Consider the following 20,281-nt stretch of genomic DNA (forward strand, 5'->3'; position numbering starts at 1 on the left):
TTGTCCAACTTTTACTCTAGTGGAGACGAGCAGCATATAGATTCATCTTCAAAGTGACTCCATTCAGAAATATTTGAAGACCCCTAAATATGTTGATGACAAGTGAATCCTCTTAAATGCTAGGTACCTCTACATCACACACACAGACAAGAACCTTTATTTCAAAGTATTTATCAGAGAGTCAAATATCACAAAACAAATAGAGCATCACTTTCATGGATTAAACTGTTATAATGCAAACTCAGGTAAACTTGATTTACTACCTTAAGACTCATGTCTGAAAGCTTTTACAGGACACTCACATATTTTTTAAGTGAAAGTGCTCAGGACAATGACATATGTTTGATATACTCCTGAGCACAGAGCCAAGCTACACAGTTAGAAATATATGTCTTCATAACCACATAGGTTCCTAGGCTGAAAAGACATGCTCACACTTAATCTCCCTTCCTCCTATAAAAACAGTGAGTCTAATTTTTTTTGTCTCATGTGAATTATTCTGTTATATTGTCATACTTCAAACTTATTGACAACTTTTATAAAATTATGAAAAGTATTCTACATCATATACCTTAGATAATGTAGAACAATAGAATAATCAGATTTATGTAAAACTTATACATTTGGAGCATTTTTAATTCTTTCACCATTATAATGAATACAAATTTAACTATTTCTGAATGATGAAAGTATAAGTCAATTATAACAAATCATTTAAATTTTGGATTAGTGTATTCCCAAACATTTAGGAATTGCTGCATTCTTTTGTCTACTACTCAACATTTACTTAAACATTTTCAAAAGTTGATAGGGAATTCATTTCACATTAATTAATTGTATATTATCAATAACTGTGAAAAGCAAAACTTAAACACATGCATATTATTGGCTAACTATTGCTTTTTTGTAAAATTGAGCATTTCTTATTCTATGTGAGTTTGTTTCTATCAAAATTTACACTTTTTTACATTTCCTTATCTCATACATATATATGATATATGGAGGGGTAGGGTATGTGCATGCTGTGGTACCTATGTGTAGATCTGAGGACAGCTATAAGATGGTATCTCCGTATTTCCACTGACGTTGGCCCCTTGGATTGAACTCAGCTCAATAGATTTGTCAGAAAGTATCTTTGTCTTCTGAGATATCACAATGGACTTAGAATTTATATCTATTGATGCGTTATTTACTACTATAAGAATAAATCTCAGGTATTAGAAAACCAACAAAGGAGTTTTATTTATTTTTTTAAGTTTTATTTTTAAGTTTTTATTTTTTTTAAGTTTTCATCAGAATGCTTAGTTTATAATGCTAAAAATATACATGCATTTCCAAGAGTTCTGTCTAGTTTTTATGTCAACTTGACATATCTGGGTAATCTGAAAAAAATGAGTATTAACTGTGAAAATGCTACAATAGAGTTGGCCTGTAGAAAACTCTGTAAGACATTTTCTCTATTATTAATTGTTATGAGAAGGTCCAGCTCAGTCTAAGTAGTGGCACATGTCAGTAGGAGGTCCTGTAATATGTAAGAAAGCATATTGAGCAAGTTATGAAGACGATCAAGGCACTAAGCAATTTTCATCCATGACCTCTGCTTCAGTTCCTACTTCTAAATTCCTCACTTGAGTGACTGCCCTGATTACCTTCAGTGAAAGAGTATAACCTAGGAGGTGTAGGTTAAAATAAACCTTTCCTTCCCCCAGGTTTCCTTTGGTGATGGTCTATTAGCACATCAATATATACCTAACTAAAACAGTAATTAAGTGAGATTTATAATTTAAAATATTAATAAACAAAATTATTTATTTATAGATATGTAATTTTCCCTCATAAGAACCATTTTACTGGTGTGTACAAATTCATTTATATTGCATACAATGACTGAATTATTCAGTATGTACTTTACAGAATACAGCACATGCATTTTGGTTAAGATTTCAATGAACTGTCAGAAACCCTGTTGATGACAGTGACCTGTGCTGTTGCTGGCTTCAATGGCTAGGGAAGGAAAGCATTTTTTGCAGTGATGTTGATAACTGTAGACTCATAAGTGAGAATGAGAGATATTGAAGCCTTCTTTGATAGATAGCCTTCTCCCTCAAAAGAAACAGTCTAGATGGGAATCTATTGACCAAAGTCCTCAACAATTGTGGTAAAGATGATAAAGTGTTACATTTCTTATTCTGCAGTTGATATTCTGCAGTGAGTTTGCAGCTGCAGTTGATGGTTTCTAACAGTGTTTGGGGTGAGGGTCAGAAAGGACTCGGTTATCTTTAAGGGGTTGACCACTGGGGTTTGACCATGCTCCAATGAGTATATGGACAATAAATACAAATTTGATTGATGTTTTCTTCTGGGGGGGTCATGGGGGAGGGGTATGGGGCACACACTGAGTGGGAATGTGGACCTGGAGGAGTACAAAGTGAGTGTGATCAGGGTGTATTATATGAAATTCTCAAATAATCAATAAAAATATTTGGTTGTGAGAAAATGAGAATGCAAAGAACTGTATTCCTGATTGTATTTTCACTTTATATCAAGGGGGGAAAGTTTACTTCTATAATATCAAGTACTTCTAACTAACCACATGCATCTGAATTAATAACCTCTTTAAAATACACTGAACATATATTTCTCCTTAAGCATGGGATAAGCACTGATTGTCGAAAAATTTTGGGACTGTTCTATGTGTCTGAAAATCAAAGAGAAGTAAATGCCTAATAAAAATTGGAAAAACAATCAAACAAACAAACAAACAAACAACAACAACAAAAAGCACTGCAGTTACAAACTACAAACGCGGGGATCCTTTGTTCATAGCAGAAACATGTAATGTCTTCATTCCCAAATACGCTGTTTGAGAATTCCCTAAGATAGTGAAGGGGGTTCTTAGCAGACTGGACTCTGTTTAGTTCCCAAGATTCAGTTTTCTGCTTGCATCTATCTATTTTATAGATGATGCTCTCAGAATTTTCATTTTATTTCTGCCAGACCATGTCCTGTTATGCACTCTCAACTAAAAGATGTTAGCTCCTCGGTCTGTGATACAGCAGACCACCTTCTAAGATATCTGTCTTAGATTCCTCGAGCAAACCACTCTTTGCAACCAGGAAACCTGCATGTGCTCCTTCTTTTTAATAATTGACTACAATATTTAGGAAGTATCTGTATATATGACAAGAAAGTAGGGGAAAATATCTAGGGGTAAAGGTTACAATTACTAAAGATAGTAATGGTAAAAGATCATGGAAATGATCTTGGAAAGCCTATTAAAATAAGCAATGGAGATAAAGCAATAAGAAAGAAATGAGTCAAGAAATAACTGAATATTATGTTAAAAATGAATAAGTAAGTCAGAGAAAATATTGTTATAAGTGTATCTTATCTAAAGGACAAATATTCCTTCTACAAATTCAGGAGAGTGTCATTTACCCTTAAAAAGGGAAATTATAGAGAATCTAAAAAATAATTAATTTTTTAAATCAATCACTATATTGTCAAAGAGTGAGCTTGATTATTTTACTATCTGGTCCCTTCATGGGGCCAGATTTCCAGTTTACAGAGTTAAGTATCTCTTTGTGTAGCATGTGGTTGGTTGATCTGTGTTCTATGAATCTCAGCTTGGAAGCCATTCAGCAAAAACAAAGTCACTCTATTCTGATTGATTCACAATCACCCTGGCATCTCTACATTCATGAAGCCAGGCTTTTCCATTCACGATCAATCAAATTGAAATTGAAATTTATTTCGTCAGAATTGTTTCACTTAAGACAGCACTAAATAGAAAGTTTTCCTTATAGAAACCAGCATAGTATTTTGAGAATATAATATTTTAAAGGATATAGTTAGTCATCAAATAATCGTATTTTTCTCAACTCCCTCCCCACGTTATAATGTATTCTAGACTAAATGAACAAACTAAAGGAAATTTAGGGAACATTTTCACTCAGAGTAATAAACATTTATCAATAACATTTTATTTGTTTTTCAAAGGATGTTTTCTAATAGAGACTATAGAATAACTCGTGCTATATTCACATCACTCTATTAGTGACCTGGAAAGTTGCAATGTTTAGATTGTGATTTAAATATTTACTACATGTAAGAGCTTGAAAGAATGGTGGCAATAAAACGTTAGATTTGGCATTGAAAATACAACTAAATATTTTACATCTAAGTAATCAATATCACTAAGATGAAGAATTTAATAGACTATACGTGGATCTAAATAGAAATTGTCACTTTTGTTTCTTCAACTATGTGAGCTGCGGGAGGTGGGGGGCAATTGGGGCTGATTCATCACACTCATTGGTCTGACCCTGCTGGAACAGGTCAGGTCTACCTTTCTTTGTTCATTCATCCAAGTACACATTCTCTTTCAATAAACTACATATAATCTCATTGTTACTTCCACAGTGATCTAGCTCAAAAATCTTAACACAGTGGCTATCATGAAATGAGTGTGAAAATAACTTCTTTATCGATATGGACGTGATTAGAAAATATAGCGTATATTTTTCATTCAGACTAAGGTCATATTGAGCTTGCACATTCAAAATGTGGCACATACTTTAACCTTTTGATTCTGAAGATGAGGCACAAGAAGTTCCATGAGGTCAAGACCAACTTAGGATCCTGCTTTAAAAATTATGCACAAATAAACGTGAGAAAAGTTCTAGATTGAGAGCAAGATTCCGTTCTTGGGATATCCTGTTGGTTGCTCTGTATAACTTTCATAGTAGTTACATTTTGAAAGTTCTAATTTAATTGGTGTTGTGATAATGAGGTAGCAAAAAATTTATTGGTTAATAAAAGGAATTTACAATTCGTCACTATTGTATATTTTCTAAAATAAACTATTTCTGCAAAAGGCAAATAGAAATATTATTATGATTACATACTAGTTAAGGTTTTTATTGACTTTTAAGCAGGAGGAATTCAACGTTAAATAGCAGCATTACTGTATCTACACTGAATGCCACCAACCAATCAAGGATACAAGTCTAGATTACTATAGGGGAGGCAGTGTATATTGGTGAGGAGTTTAGAGTCTTTGACAGAGATGTCAAAAGAGCTTCTGACCTTTTACAACAAAATGTTAATAGCCGGTGGAGCCTCAGTCTTGACAGCCCTAAAGAGAATAGCTGTTAATCTCTGTAATAACCACAGTCAGAGGAAAATAAATAAATATTTCTCCTTAAGCATGGGATAAGCACTGATTGTCGAAAAATTTTGGGACTGTTCTATGTGTCTGAAAATCAAAGAGAAGCCAAGGAATAAGGAGATGATTTGATTTATTTATTTATTTATTTATTTATTTATTGCCACTCCTGAACTAAGATACCTAATTTAAATGGAATGTGGTCTTCAGAGCCAATCAATTCAGCAGTCATATCTTATTAAAATGGCTGTATATGTGCTGTGAACAATTTACATGTGAATATTTTGCATCTATATGTAGACAAGGGTTATTCTAAGAATAGCATCTATGTTTTTCTTTCCCTTTTTAAAAACCAAATTATAAAAGGATCTTTGCTAAGGAGGATGATCCTTCATACCTAAAATTGAATCTGTTCTTTAGTTCTACATTATTCAGGGTTATAAAAAGGAGACGTTTTAACAATCCAGGCTCAATTAAGCATCAACTGCTATCCTGGCAGGAACCTGGCATGCATCTTGTTCTCTGGAAGTTTAGATGACTTAGATGACGTTATTTACAATTTTTCCCCCCTGAGGGAGTGCCCTTAAAAAATAAAAAAAAGACTGGTTGCCATCATAACTTACATACTAACCTCCTAATTCTCTACCTGACAGCTCAATTGTACATCCCTCATTTAATTAGATGGCAATACGCTGTGGCTTGAATGGCACCCACTCACTATTCTGCTTTCAAGGAACATGGGAAAGAAAGGTTTGTGAAATCATGCTACTGAAGCACAACTCTTCCAAGGGGAACACTGATAAAGGCACAGCAGACAACAGAGTAGCTCTAAAAATCTAATTGAAACATGACACTTTCCATGCAATTGCTAAATTCACATTTATTCCTATTATAATTTTTACATTGTTGCTTTTAATATTATCCAAAGTTTTACCTGAGTATTTAAATTTCCTTCATGGAAACTGTCCTTTGGTTTGTCAAAACAAACGTAAAACCCTAACTGGCCCTTTGCACCATATAATAGTCCTGCTTTTGTATACTGTGTAAACTAAAATAAAGAGGATTTGAAATGCTAGTTAAATATTGTCAATTATATATGCACCAAAGGGCATTTGGGAAAGCTGGCTATGAAGGCATTTCCACCACTGGATTTTATGGCGGAGTCAAACACAGGGTTAAATTTTAAAAACTAGTTAAATTCTTTTTATTTGCACAGATTTTACTTATTGTTCCCATCCTTTTAGTCTTACTTTAGTTCATTAGATGCAGGAATATCTCCCTTGTCTGTGACAATTTCCATTAATATCTCAAAGGCAGCTATTAAGTCTCATTACAAGCAAAGATTATAGGAGGATAGTGTGTGCGATCACAGTGGAGATAAAGACAATAGCCACATTTTCATTTACTTCTTTGTTCTTCACATGCAAATCAACGGAGAGTTCTTTTTTAGCCTGCTTCTCTCCCTTTATACTTTCAAACCTCTTGCAAAAGGAGAAAACTGCACAGCTAAATAAATTCCCGTGTTTGGATTGTTTCATTTTCCCAAAAGCAGAAAAGAACTGTGTCTGCTTTCAGACATTTACCACGCCTATTATGCTTAAAAATCCCATTGTCATGAAATTTAGTAAAGCTGTGAGTTCCTCCATTTACATAAGTTATGCGTAAGAATTAACTCTAAGCTATAATGAAGCTAATTAGTGGCTGCTACATTGAGGCTTTATAAAGTGTTCCTTATTACCAACAATAGTCCATCATTCCATCAAAATACTTAAAACATTAACTACTAGACAATTATCTAAACATTCCCATGGAAATTGCATTTGAGTAAAATTCAATCAATTCCCTCTGAAGTAAGCTATTTTTCATCTAAAATAATACATTAAAAATAATTACATTGATAAGTCTTTTTATATCCATTTTCTATTAAAATGTTGATAATTTAAAATCAATATCAGATTCATAAATTTCTACTCTTAAAAATCAAATGAAGTGTATACATAGGTCATGCCCTTAGTATCTTTCTATAATTTTTAATTTATCTAAAATATTATAATTTCATCCTGATATTCTAGGTGGACTGATATAGACAAAGATTTAATTGATATAATTGATTGTCTTTCTGGCCTATAAATAGAGTAATAAATTCAATTAGTTAAAATTAATAAATGGCAGAAACAAAATGTTTTGTTTCATAGTCAACAACACTAAGTGCTCCATCCAACGTATAGTATTTTGCCTAGGGAATTAAATGTTGGTGTGACACATCAGTCTGCAAGTGTATGGTTTACTTGCCTCCTGTATGTAAATAGTGAGTCTGCCTGGCTGACAAGGTTAGACATCTCCATCTCTATCTCTTTTTTTAATCTTTCAATTCCCTAGTTTGTCTTCATCTCCAACAGTGCTTACAGCTTTCATACTCTTTTCCTCTCATTTTTAAATTGTAATTTCACTGAAGGATAGTTGGCTTTTAGCGATTTACCTTCCCAATCATACATGGTCTCGTCTCGCAGGTGCCAGCTGGTGTGTTTTCCTTCCTCATCCAAAGAGGCATTCTGGTGAGTCTCCACTTGCCTTTCACTAACACCTTCAAAGGCTTCAGCTCAACAAGCACCTTTGTTCTATAGAACATGTATATCATGGAAGACAGCTTAAGACTCAAATTATTGGAAACATTCACTGCTACTGTTCTTCCTTATTTAATATTTTTTTATATATTTAACAAAGCTTCCTACTTCACAAGTTTTCCATCTTACCTTTGATTCTTCCCAACTTCTAAGCCTCTAGTGTTTCTCTACCTCCCCAATGCTGTGACTCCCCCAATACAATTTCTCATGATGTAGTCATGCCCCTCCAACCATAAAATTATTTTATACATACATCATAACTTTAATTTTCCTACTGTTATAAATTATGTTGTATGTGTCTGATATGTAGGAGACCTCATATGACACCCCCAAATGGGTCATGACCCACAAATTGAGAACCAGTATCTTAATCCATCACTGTGGCTTTTTTTCCTTTTACAGTTGTATGTTCATTTTGAACTGTCTTTTCTTTCTCTTTCTGCTTCATTCCCTGTGTCCTTCCTCATGGTTTTCCTTAAGCAACATTTTAGGCATTTTTCATTATTTACTTTTGATATTATAATATAATTATATACTTTTCCTTTCACTTTCCTCCTTCCAAACCATCTCATATACCCTTTGACTTAGTCAGTGTTTCTATTCCTGCACAAACATCATGACCAAGAAGCAAGTTGGGGAGGAAAGGGTTTATTCACCTTATACTTCCATACTGCTGTTCATCACCAAGGAAATCAGGACTGGAACTCAAGCAGGTCAGGAAGCAGGAGATGATGCAGAGGCCATGGAGGGATGTTCTTTACTGGCTTGCTTCCCCTGGCTTGCTCAGCCTGCTCTCTTATAGAACCCAAGACTATCAGCCCAGAGATGGCACCACTCACAAGGGGACCTCCCCACTTGATCACTAATTGAGAAAATGCCTTACAGCTGGACCTCCTGGAGGCATTTCCTCAACTGAAGCTCCTTTCTCTGTGATAACTCCAGCTGTGTCAAGTTGACACAAAGCTAGCCAGTACACCCTTCCTTGTTCTTTCAAATTACATTAATTGTTGATATATATATATATATATATATATATATGCATATATGCATATATGTATATTCCTAAATATATAAATGAAAACTGCTCAGTTTGTATAATACTGCTTGTATGTATGTTTTATGGAGATGATCATTTTGTATTAGAATACCAAGTCATGTGTTTTTCCCTGAAGAAGACTATTTCCCCCACTCTTAGCATCTCTTGGCTGCCTGTAGTTTTTTTTTTTTTTTTTTTTTTTTTTGCTTGTGGTTGATGCCTCCTAAGCTTCCCAGTCCAGATTAATATGTCTGTTGTTGCTATCCTTATTTCATTCATGGTTGGAGAAGGACCTACAACTCTTACTTTGCTAAATCAGCAATTATTTTTAAATAAAGATCTATGCTAGAAAATGTATTTAAACTCACAAAATATTCTTAGTGCTTATCTACATATTCTATTATGCTCATACATTTAACTGGTAAATACAGAACAAAATTTTTCAAAAAGTACATCATATATAATAAATGTTATTCCTGATGAATTTATATTTTGTTAGTTTTTACAAGTAGGTGCTGAAGTCAAGTGGAATCAATAACACAAGTGGAAATGAATCAAATTTCAAGTCATATCAAGCATTTTATTTTTTCACCTACTTCTTACCATTCTATTTAGGTATCACTAAATTCACACTGATGTTGTGTACATGTGTCATAGTTTTTGACTATTGCTTGCAATGGTTAGAAATGTCTTCAATATATAATTTTATACCCAGCTTCTTTTTTTCTTATTTCAGACAGCAACTATCCTTGAAAAATATCCTAAAGCAAAGACATGTTATTCTGCATGCATGTTTTGTGACAGACATTTTAGAATATACCTATCTCACAAATATTTCAATATTGTAAAGTCACAACAGAGGGTATTTTCTTCCATTCAACCCCTTCACGTTCTATGAACTGTTTCCTAAAATGACTCATTCTTATAGAACGCAGTCAGTACCAAGCCACAAAAAAAGAGAAAAATGAGTACCCTCAAGTAGAAATGTTTTTCTCAAGGTGATAAAAAAAATATATTTAACTGTCACTTATCTGTGGCAACTGAGAATGAAATGCTGCTTGAGTCTGTTCTCTTATAGTTATTCCCCAGTCCCCTTAGTCTGCCACTGAAATTCTTAAATGAAAAGAAATATCAGTTTTCATAATGATTCTATAGGAAACACTAGAGAAAAATATGCAATGAGAATAAATAATTAAATTACTTGGTTGCCATTTTTGTAATAGTACAATCCATCTTAAGCATCTAGAATTAAGAATTCTTTGTGTGCAGCCAACTTCACATTGAACAGTACAATTGATGCCAGTATCTGCAGGTCCTGGGATGCTGCTTCAGTCTAGATGAATTTATGTGAGTTAGTTAAGAGTAGACTAGAATGTCACTAGGAGTCATTTTAATGCCACACTTAAAAAAAAATAACAATAGAATTTTATCACTTCTAGAACACTGACATATCTAGTATTAGCTTCTTGCTCATTGAAGCAGTATCAGGTATGTGTTCTAATTCATGGAGTGGGTCTTCAGTCAAATCAGATCTTGGTTGGTTACTCCAAGAAACTTTATGCCACCATTATCATAATATATTACAGGCAGGAAACTACTGTAGATCAGAGTGTCTGTGGGTGAGTTGATGTTAATGTTTTCCTTTGGTAGCACACAGAGTAGCTCCTTGTCCTAAGAATATAGAATGTAGGGATGAAGGTACTCTGAATACAACTCAATTTCTCCTTAGTCAATGAATTCTATAGTTGTTGTCTTCAGCAATGGGGTCTGGACATTAGTCTATACAGAACAACAGGTTGGGTTTTTGAGAGAATACTGTGGAACCCTTTCAACCAGAGCTCAATTAGATGTAACCTAATTTCAGTAAGCAAAACTTGATTTGGTTATAAGAGATGGCTAGTTGAGGCTTTGTCTCACCCTCTACATAACAATTCCATTTAGATCACCCATATATGTATATATTTTAGAAAGCTTTTACTTTATTAGGATTCCAAGCAATTCCTCAAAAAGCCTTTAATTTTAGCTGTAATTACCATATTTACTCCTTCCACTTCTACCTCTTAACATGATCCTCCAAGGCAAGTTCCCCTTCAATCCACTCATCTACCTATTCTATTTCCCTTTCCTAGAAGGATCTACTAACCTCTCCTCTACCTAGTATATTACTTTATACCAAACACCTGTGGTTCTGTGGATTATAACTTGCTTATCATTGACAGAATAGCAAATATCCACCTAAAAGTGAATAAATGTCATATATATCTTCCTGGGACTTGAAACCTCAGGATGATTTTTTCTAGCTCCATCAATTTACTTACAAATTTTGTAATTTTATTTTCTAATAGATGAGTAATACGCTATTGTGTAAATGTACATTTTTCCTTATCTACTCTTCTGCTGGAAGACATCAAGGTCATTGCCAACTTCTGGCTACTGTAAGTAGAGCAGCAATGAACATGGTTAAGCAAGTTTCTCTGTGATAGGATAAAATATCCTTTGAGTATATGCCCAAATGTGTTATAGTCAAATTGAGTCCTATCTTCCAAAAAAAACTATCTCCCTGATTGCATAGTGGCTATACAGGTTTGCACTCCAATCAGCAGATGAGGATTCCCCCTTATTCAATATCTCTCCAGCAGGAACAGTTACTTGTTTGAATGATTTATTTATCTGACCATTGTAAGATGAAATTTCAAAGTAGTTTTTATTTGCATTTACTTGATATCTAAGAATGTTGAGCACATTTTGAAGTGTCTCTTAGCAGTGTAAGTTTCCTCTTTTGAGAATTGTCTTTTGATCTGTATCACATTTTAATTGTGTTGTGTCCATATTATTTTCCTGATTCTTGACTTCATATGTTTTGAATATTAGTCTAATGTCTGATATATAGCTGGTAAAATTCTTGTCCCATTCTATAGGCTGCTGCTTGGTTCAAATGATTGTATATGTTGTCATACAGAAGTTTCTCATTTCATGAGGTTCCGTTCATTAATTGTTCAACTTAGAGCTATTCAGTTCAAAAAATCTTTTCCTGTGCCAATGAGTTTGAAACTTTTCAACATTTTCTTTTCCTTCAGGTTCAGTGTATCTAGTATCTATCTTTATGTTGATGTCTTTAATCAAGTTGGAGTGAAGTTTCATAAACGATGATAAGTATGAATCTATTTCACTATTCAACTTGATTCTCTTGATCAAAGTGTCTCTTTTGTGGCAAACACATGCCGTTTTTATTATTATAGTTCGGTAACATACTTTGAGAATGATACCTCCAGCAGTTCTTTAATAATTTATTCTTGTTTTAACTATCCTGGATTTGTGAGTGTGAGTGTGTGTGTGTGTGTGTGTGTGTGTGTGTGTGTGTGTGTGTGTTTGTATGAAGCTGAAAATTGTCCTTTATAGATCTATGAAAAGTTGTGTTGTAAATTTGATAGGACAGTGTTGAATATGTAGATTGATTTTAGTAAAATGGGCATTCTCGCTACTTTAATCTTACCTATCTAGGAGCATGAGAGAACTTTAGAGGAATTTTAATGAAGCAATATGAATGCTCTGGTAAAGTATTACATCCAAAGACCTTCTTGGTCAGGCCAGAATGCAGACATGCCATGAATTACAATATGATGTGGTGTGAATACAGACATGTCCTCAGTACACAACTTTAACACCTAAAGCTTAATTTGTCAAAGGAAACAGCCATGTTTGAAAGTACAGATAAATTGAAGGACAGACAAAATGATGAATCACAGAAATATTTGAAAGAATAATTCAAAGATAGGATGTGCTCAACTCTCATGAGAATAGCACAGGAAAGAGATGCTATTTAAGAGTAGTGCAGGAAGAGACAGTCAGTTACTTGGGAGTCAGTACAGTGAGTTCCATGCAGTAGAATCAAGTTCATTCATTTCTGAGTTCATACAATTCAGTTCAGGTCAGCAGAGAAAGTTGAAATCAGAGAATAAGAAGGAGGCAGAAAATTAGAACAAATTGCCAGTGTTAGTTTGAGGCCAAGCAGAGCAACTCAGTGAGAAACAGAGAGTAAACAAATTGAAGCAGTCAGCTTGGAGAGGAGTCTGAGCCAGAACAGCTGAGTTAAACCAGACAACCAGAGTTCAGAAAGAACTAGAAAGGGTGAGCTTATTCAGCAATAAGACTTCAAGATGACAATTACATCAGACATATAAAAACTAATTTCACTGAGGTTTTATACACAAGTCTTTTACTTGCTTAGTTAAAAGTTAGAACCCAGATGTCCCTCAACAGAGGAATGAATACAGGAAATGTGGTACATTTACACAATGGAGTACTACTCAGCTATTAAAAACAATGAATTTATGAAATTCCTAGGCAGATGCATGGATCTGGAGGGTATTATACTGAGTGAGGTAGCCCAATCACAAAAGAACTCACATGATATGCACTCACTGATAAGTGGATATTAGCACAGAAACTTAGAATCCCCAAGATACAATTTGCAAAACACATGAAACTCAAGAAGAAGGAAGACCAAAGTGTGGACACTTCCCCCCTTCTTAGAATTGGGAACAAAAGATCCATGAAAGGAGTTAAAGAGACAACGTTTGGAGCTAAGACAAAAGGATGGACCTTCCAGAGACTGCTGCACTCGGGGATCCATCCCATAATCAGCACCAAACACTATTGCACATGCCAGCAAGATTTTGCTGAAAGGACCCTGATATAGCAGCCTCTTGTGAGACTATGCCAGTGCCTGGCAAACACAGAAGTGGATGCTCACAGTCAACTATTGGATAGAACACAGGGCCCCCAATGGAGGAGCTAGAGAAAGTACCCAAGGAACTGAAGGGGTCTGCAACCCTATAGGTGGAACAACAATATGAACTAACCAGTACCCCCTGAGCTCATGTCTCTAGCTGCATATGTAGCAGAAGTTGGCCTAATCAGCCATCATTGGGAATAGAGGCCCCTTGGTCTTGCAAACTTTATATGCCCCAGTACAGGTGAACACCAGGGCCAAAAAGTGGGAGTGGGTGGGTAGGGGAGCAGGGTGGGGGAGGGTATAGGGGACTTTCAGGATATCATTTGAAATGTAAATGAAGAAAATACCTAACAAATATTGGGGGAAAAAGTTAAACGAAGATGTTTTATATTACTTGAGGCTATTGTGAATGGTGTTTCCCTGGTTTCTTTCTCAGTTTGTCATTTGTGTATAGGACTATTGATTTTTGTAAGTTAATTTTGCATCCAGTTATGCTGCTGAAATAGTATTAATTGTAGGAATATCCTGGTAGGACTTTTAGGGTTAATTATATATACTATCATAGAGTCTGCAAATAAAGATACTTAGACTTTTTCCTTTCCAATTTATATCTCCTTGATCTTCAGTTTTCTTATTGCTATAGATCAAACATCAAGTATAATAATGAATAGGTATGAAGAGAGTTGGCAACCTTGTATTTGTTCCAGATATTAAGTCTTGGAGAGATCAGATATTCAAGACCCATTTCTAAACATAATAAAAGCAATATACCTCAGACCAATAGCCAACATCAAATTAAATGGAGAGGAACTTGAAGCAATCCCACTAAAATCAGCGACAAGACAAGGCTGCCCATTCTCTCCATATATGTAATATATATGGAGAGAATATATAATAAATATATAAATATATATATTTACTTGAAGTTCTATTTAGAGCAATAAGACAACAAAAGAAGATCCAAGAGATACAAATTGGAAAGGAAGAAGTCAAGTTATCACTATTGACAGATGATATGATAGTATGCATAAGCTGTCCCAACAATTCTACCAAAGAACTCCTACAGCTGATAAACAACTTCAGAAAAGTGGCTAGATAGAAAATTAACACAAGAAAATCAGTAGCCCTCCTTTTATACAAATGAAAAACAGTCAGAGAAAAGCATTAGGGAAACAACGCCTTTCAAAATAGTCACAAATAATATAAAATGTATCGGTGTAACTCTAACCAAGCAAGTGAAAGATCTGTATGACAAGAACTACAAGTCACTGAAGAAAGAAACTGAAGATGATATAAGATGCAAAGATTTCTTTGGTTCATGGATCCATTAGGATGTAGGCTTTCTGTTGTTTCTGTTGTTGAAGAAGTTTACCTTAAATCTGTGGTGATCTGATAGAATGCTGTGGTTATTTTCTTGTATGAATTACTAAATCTACTTTTGTGTTCTTTTGACCTGAGTTTCTTCTCCTTTCTCTATTACTATTATTCTTAGATTTTTGTCTTTTCTAAGTGACCCATATTTCCCAGGTGTTTTGTGCCAGGAGAGTTTTAAATTTCATATTTTCATTCACTGTTATCTATTTCTTGTATTTTGTATTTGGAGCTTTTCTTTCCTGTATTCTATTGATGAGGCTTACCTTGAAGGTTGCTCTTTGAGGTCCAAAAACTTTAACTTTTTATTTCTAGGTTTCCTTCATTTTCAGTTTTCATTATTATTATTATTATTATTATTATTATTATTATTATTATTATTATTACTATCATCATTATCATCATCTTCATTAACAATTATTATTATTTACAATCCAGCCATTGCCTCCTCTCTTGGTTCCCCCTCCCACAGTTCTTCATCCCATTCCTCCTTGCCCCTGTCTACGAGAAGATGTCACCCCTACCAGACCACCCCCTCCCTGGGGTCTCAATTTTATCCAGTATTAGGTGTGTTTTCTCCCACTGAAGCCAGACGAGGCAGTTCTCTGCTATATAAGTTTCAGTTGTCTCAGACCAACCCATGCTGCCTAGTTCTGGCTCATTGACTGGGATCTCCTAGGGGTCTGGGTTACTTGAGACTGCTGGTCTTCCTATGGGATTGCCCTCCTCTTCAGCTTCTTCCATCCTTCCCCTAATTCGACCATAGGGGTCTCTGACTTCAGTTCAATGGTTCTGTGAAAGTGTCTGTGTCTGTCTCATCAGCTGCTGGTAGATTCCTGTCTGTAAGCACACCATAGAAGCAGTAATAGTATCAGGCCTTGGTGCTTTCCCATGAGATGGATCCAAGTTGGGCTGGTCACTGGATGACCTTTCCCTCAGTCGATTCTCCATTTTTGTCCCTGCAGTTCTTTTAGACATGAACAATTCTGGGTCAGAAATTTTGACTGTGGGTTGGTAACCCCATCCCTCCATCTAAGGTCCTGTGTATCTACTAGAGGGGGACTCTTCAAGTTCCCTCTCCCACCGTTAGACATTTCACCTAAGGTCACTTCCACTGAGTCATGAGAGTCTCTCACTTTCCATGTCTCTTGTACTTTCCAGAGGGCCCCCATACCTTCCACCTCCCTGAGGCTGCATATTTCCATTCATCCTCCTGGTCCTCTGGACTTATCTCCTATTTTCCCCACCCCATACCTAGTCCTGTCCCCCTTTTCCTCTCCTCCACCCCTCTTCCACCCAGGTCCCTCCCTCTCACTCCCATGTTTACTTTTTATTTTCTTACACCTTCTAAATGGGATTGAAGAATCCTGACTTGGGCATTTCTGCTTGGTAAACTTCTTAAGTCCTATGGGTTGTTGTATCTTAGGTATTCTGTGCATTTTTTGCTACTATCCACATTTAGTGGACACATACCATGCGTGTGCTTTTGCTTCTGGGTTACCTCACTCAGGATGATATTTTCTAGTTTCATTCATTTGCTTCCAAAACTCATGATGTCTTTATTCTCAATAGCTGAATAGTATTCCATTGTGTAAATGAACCACAATTTTTTAATTCATTCTTTCTTTGAGGGTCCTTTGGGTTGTTTCCAGTTTCTGGCTATCATAAATAAGGCTGCTATGAATAGAGTGGAGCATGTTTTCCTGTGGTTCTGGTGGGGCATCTTTTGGCTATTTGCCCAAGAGTGGTATAGCTAGGTCTTCTGGTAGATCTATTTCCAATTTTCTAAGGAACTACCAGATTAATTTCCTGAGTGGTTGTACCAGTTTGTAGTCTCACCAGAAATGGTGTTCGTCTTTCTCCACATCCTCACCAGCATCTGCTGTAACCTGAGGTTTTTATTTTAGCTATTCTCATTGGTATAAGGTGGAATCTCAGTGTTGTTTTGATTTACATTTTTCTGATGACTAAGGACTTTAAACATTTTTTAAGTGTTTCTTGGTCATTTGAGATTCCTCTGTTGTGAATTCTCTATTTAGCTCTGTACCCCAATTTTTAAAATTTGATTATGTGGTTTTGGAGGTTAACTTATTGATATATATATATATATATATATATATATATATATATATATATATATATATCAGATGTAGGGCTCGTGGAGTTTTTTCCAACTCTGTAGGTTACAGATTTTCCCTATTGTCTGTGTCCTTTGCCTTACAGAAACTTCTCAGTTTCATGAGGTCCCATTTATCAATTGTTGATCTTAGAGTCTGAGCTATTGGAGTTCAGGAAATTTCCTCCTATGCCAATGAGTTCTAGGCTCTTTCCCACTTTCTTTTCAATTTGATTCAGTGTATCTGGTTTTATGTTGAGGTCCTTGATCCGCTTGTACTTCAGCTTGGTGCAAGGTGATGTATCTATTTTCATTTTTTTACGTACATACTGTCAATTAGACCAGCACCATTTATTTAAAATTCTTTCTTTTTTTCCTATTGTATAGTTTTGGCTTTGTTGTCAAAGATCAAGTATCCATAAGCATGTGGGTGTATTTCTGTGTCTTCAGCTCTAGCCAATTGATCTGCCTGCCTGCCTCTGTACCAATACCATGCTGTTTTTTATCACCATTGCTCTGTAATACAACTTGAGGTCAGGGATGGTGATTTCCCCAGAAGTTCTTTTACTGTTAAGAATTGTTTTTGCTATCCTGTGTTTTTTTTTTTTCCACATGAAATTGAAAGTTGCTCTTTCCATGTCTATGAAGAATTGTGTTGGAATTTTGATGGGGATGGCATTGAATCTGTAGATTGCTTTTGTTAGAATACCCTTTTTATTATGTTAATCTTACCAATCCATGAATATGGGAGATCTTTCCCACTTCTGAGTTCTTCCTCAATTTCTTTTATGAGAGACTTGAAGTTCTTGTTATACAGATCTTTCACTTGCTTCGTTAGAGTTACCCCAAGATATTTTATATTATTTGTGACTATTGTAAATGGTGTTATTTCCCTATTTTCTTTCTCAGCCTGTTTATCATTTGTATAAAGAATGCTACTGAGTTGTTCTAGTTAATTTAATATCTGGCCACTTTGCTAAAGTTGTTTATTAAGTTTAGAAGTTCTCTGATAGAATTTTTGGGGTTGCTTATATATACTATCATATCATCTGCAAATAGTGATACCTTGAGTTCTTTCTTTCCAATTTTTATTCCCTTGATCTCCTTTCCTTGTCTTATTGCTCTACATGGAACTTCAAGAACTCTATTGAATAGATACAGAGAAAAGAAGAACTTCCTTTTTAAGTCTTGAACAGTTAATTAATTGTCTTCTATTCTTTATTTATGTTTTCATAGTTTTCTTTAAGAAACTTACTCATTTTCTCCTCAGGATCTCTATCATATTCATAAAGTATATTTTAATTTCTTTTTCTTGTACTTCAGCTATGTTGCAATGCTCAGGGTCTGCTGTGGCAGGGTTGCTCTGCTCTAGTGGAGACAAATTTTCCTAGTTGTTATTGATTCTGTTTTTATGTTATTAGGTTGGCATCTAGGTTTGGAAGGATTGTAGTTCTAGGTGCTGACAGCTCTTGTCTTCATTATATGGGTGTTTTATTCTTTTGTGTCATACCCTCTCTTGTTCTTAGGAGACTATAATGGGTGTGTGTTGCCTCACTGCGAATTCTTCTGGGATTCTGATACGTGTGGGCATTGGGGGTTCCAGGTACAATGTGTTTATACAAATCTGAAGCTTAAATTTAAGAATGAGGATGAGGAGGGGGAGAGGTTATCTCCAGAAGGAAGAGAAGCAGAATTTGTTTAATACCCTGGGAATATTTCAGAGTATAAGAAGAGACTTTAGGAGGTGGTCTGGTACAGAGCTGCAGATGAGACTAGGAAATTAGACTTAGGAAAATGGAATGAGAGATGAAGATCAGCAGTTAACTTCCTGGCTTTGCTCTATAGGTGCCCTAGGATTTTGCAGAGAATGCTTGTTCAAGTTGTTTGCTATGATCAAACAATGGGTGGGGGAAGGAATGTGTTTGGAAGAGCATCTCAGTGTGAACCCCTGGAGAGGTAGGCCTGGAGTGGATTGGGGGTGCTGTTGCAGATGATCTGCTAGAATTCTGGAGATGACACTGGATGGTTGATTTTAGAGGAGCAAAGGGATAAGTGAAGATCTGAAGTTAGCCTACCTGTTTCCCTGGCCAAAGTGGTTTGTAGGTTCCAGGGAATACCTGCTATGGTTGGGGGCTTGGATAAAGCAGTGAACTGAGGAATGGACATTTGGTGAGAAAGGTTTGTGTTATCTATTGGATGTGGGAGCAGAAATGAACAGTAAGCCATAGCAGGTGGCTTGCTACAGGCCTGGGAATGAGAATCAACACAGGGATTGGACTTGGAGGAAGGGAAAGGTGAAGATCTGCAGTTAACCTAACTGCTTCCCTAGCTGGAGTCAATTTGATTCTCTTATGGTGATTGCATCCTTAGCATTCAGAAGGCACTTTCTAGAGAAATCACAATTATCCAAACAGAAAAATAAGCTAAAAGTCCATTGTACCATGAATATTGTTTGATTTGGAAGTAAATAAAGTGCAAATTATAACACAATTAAGTGATTTACATGTATATTATACCCATGTCCTCTGTATGAGAGTAACCCAAATGTCATACTAAGATGTAATGCTGAGAATTTTCTTCAGAAATCTTTAAGAAGGCATTAAGAAAATATGGTTCAATGATTGTATTAACAGATCATGTGTTCACCTGTTCATCCATTTCCCATCCCTTTCTTATAATAATACTATTGAATTGCTTAAGTTTATTTAAGTAGAAAGAAAGAAAGAATCCTGGAATTAGTTGTGATGAAACCATGTTGCAATCTGCTCCACTACTTGATTGCCAGAAGAATTTCATCTCTTTGACCTTATGGTTCTGCAAAGGTGAATACATACTGGCAAGCAGCCCTCCTGGAAATTCTCCAACAAGACACTACACCAATAACACTTGGTAGAAGAGTAACCATGACTGAGGTGGCATCTGAAGAACATAGGGCATAACCTTTGAGTTCACTAACAATGTCTATGAATCCAGGTTTGACCTCAGACCAAGTTTTAAAACATTGAATTTATCTCATGTTTTATTCTTTTACTAAAATAAAAAAAAAAAAGAATTTTAACATTAAGTTTGTTAAGCTAGTACTTTATTGTTTTAAGAGGTTATAGAATAGAAGAGCAATTAGAAGTGCATGAGCGAACACAAATGCCAGCCCAGGCTACTATACCCAGCAAAGCTCTCAATTACCATAGACGGAGAAACCAAAGTATTCCATGACAAAACCAAATTCACACAA

Source organism: Mus pahari, chromosome 11 (genome assembly GCF_900095145.1).
Source record: "Mus pahari chromosome 11, PAHARI_EIJ_v1.1, whole genome shotgun sequence".
In the NCBI taxonomy this organism is placed as follows: Eukaryota; Metazoa; Chordata; class Mammalia; order Rodentia; family Muridae; genus Mus; species Mus pahari.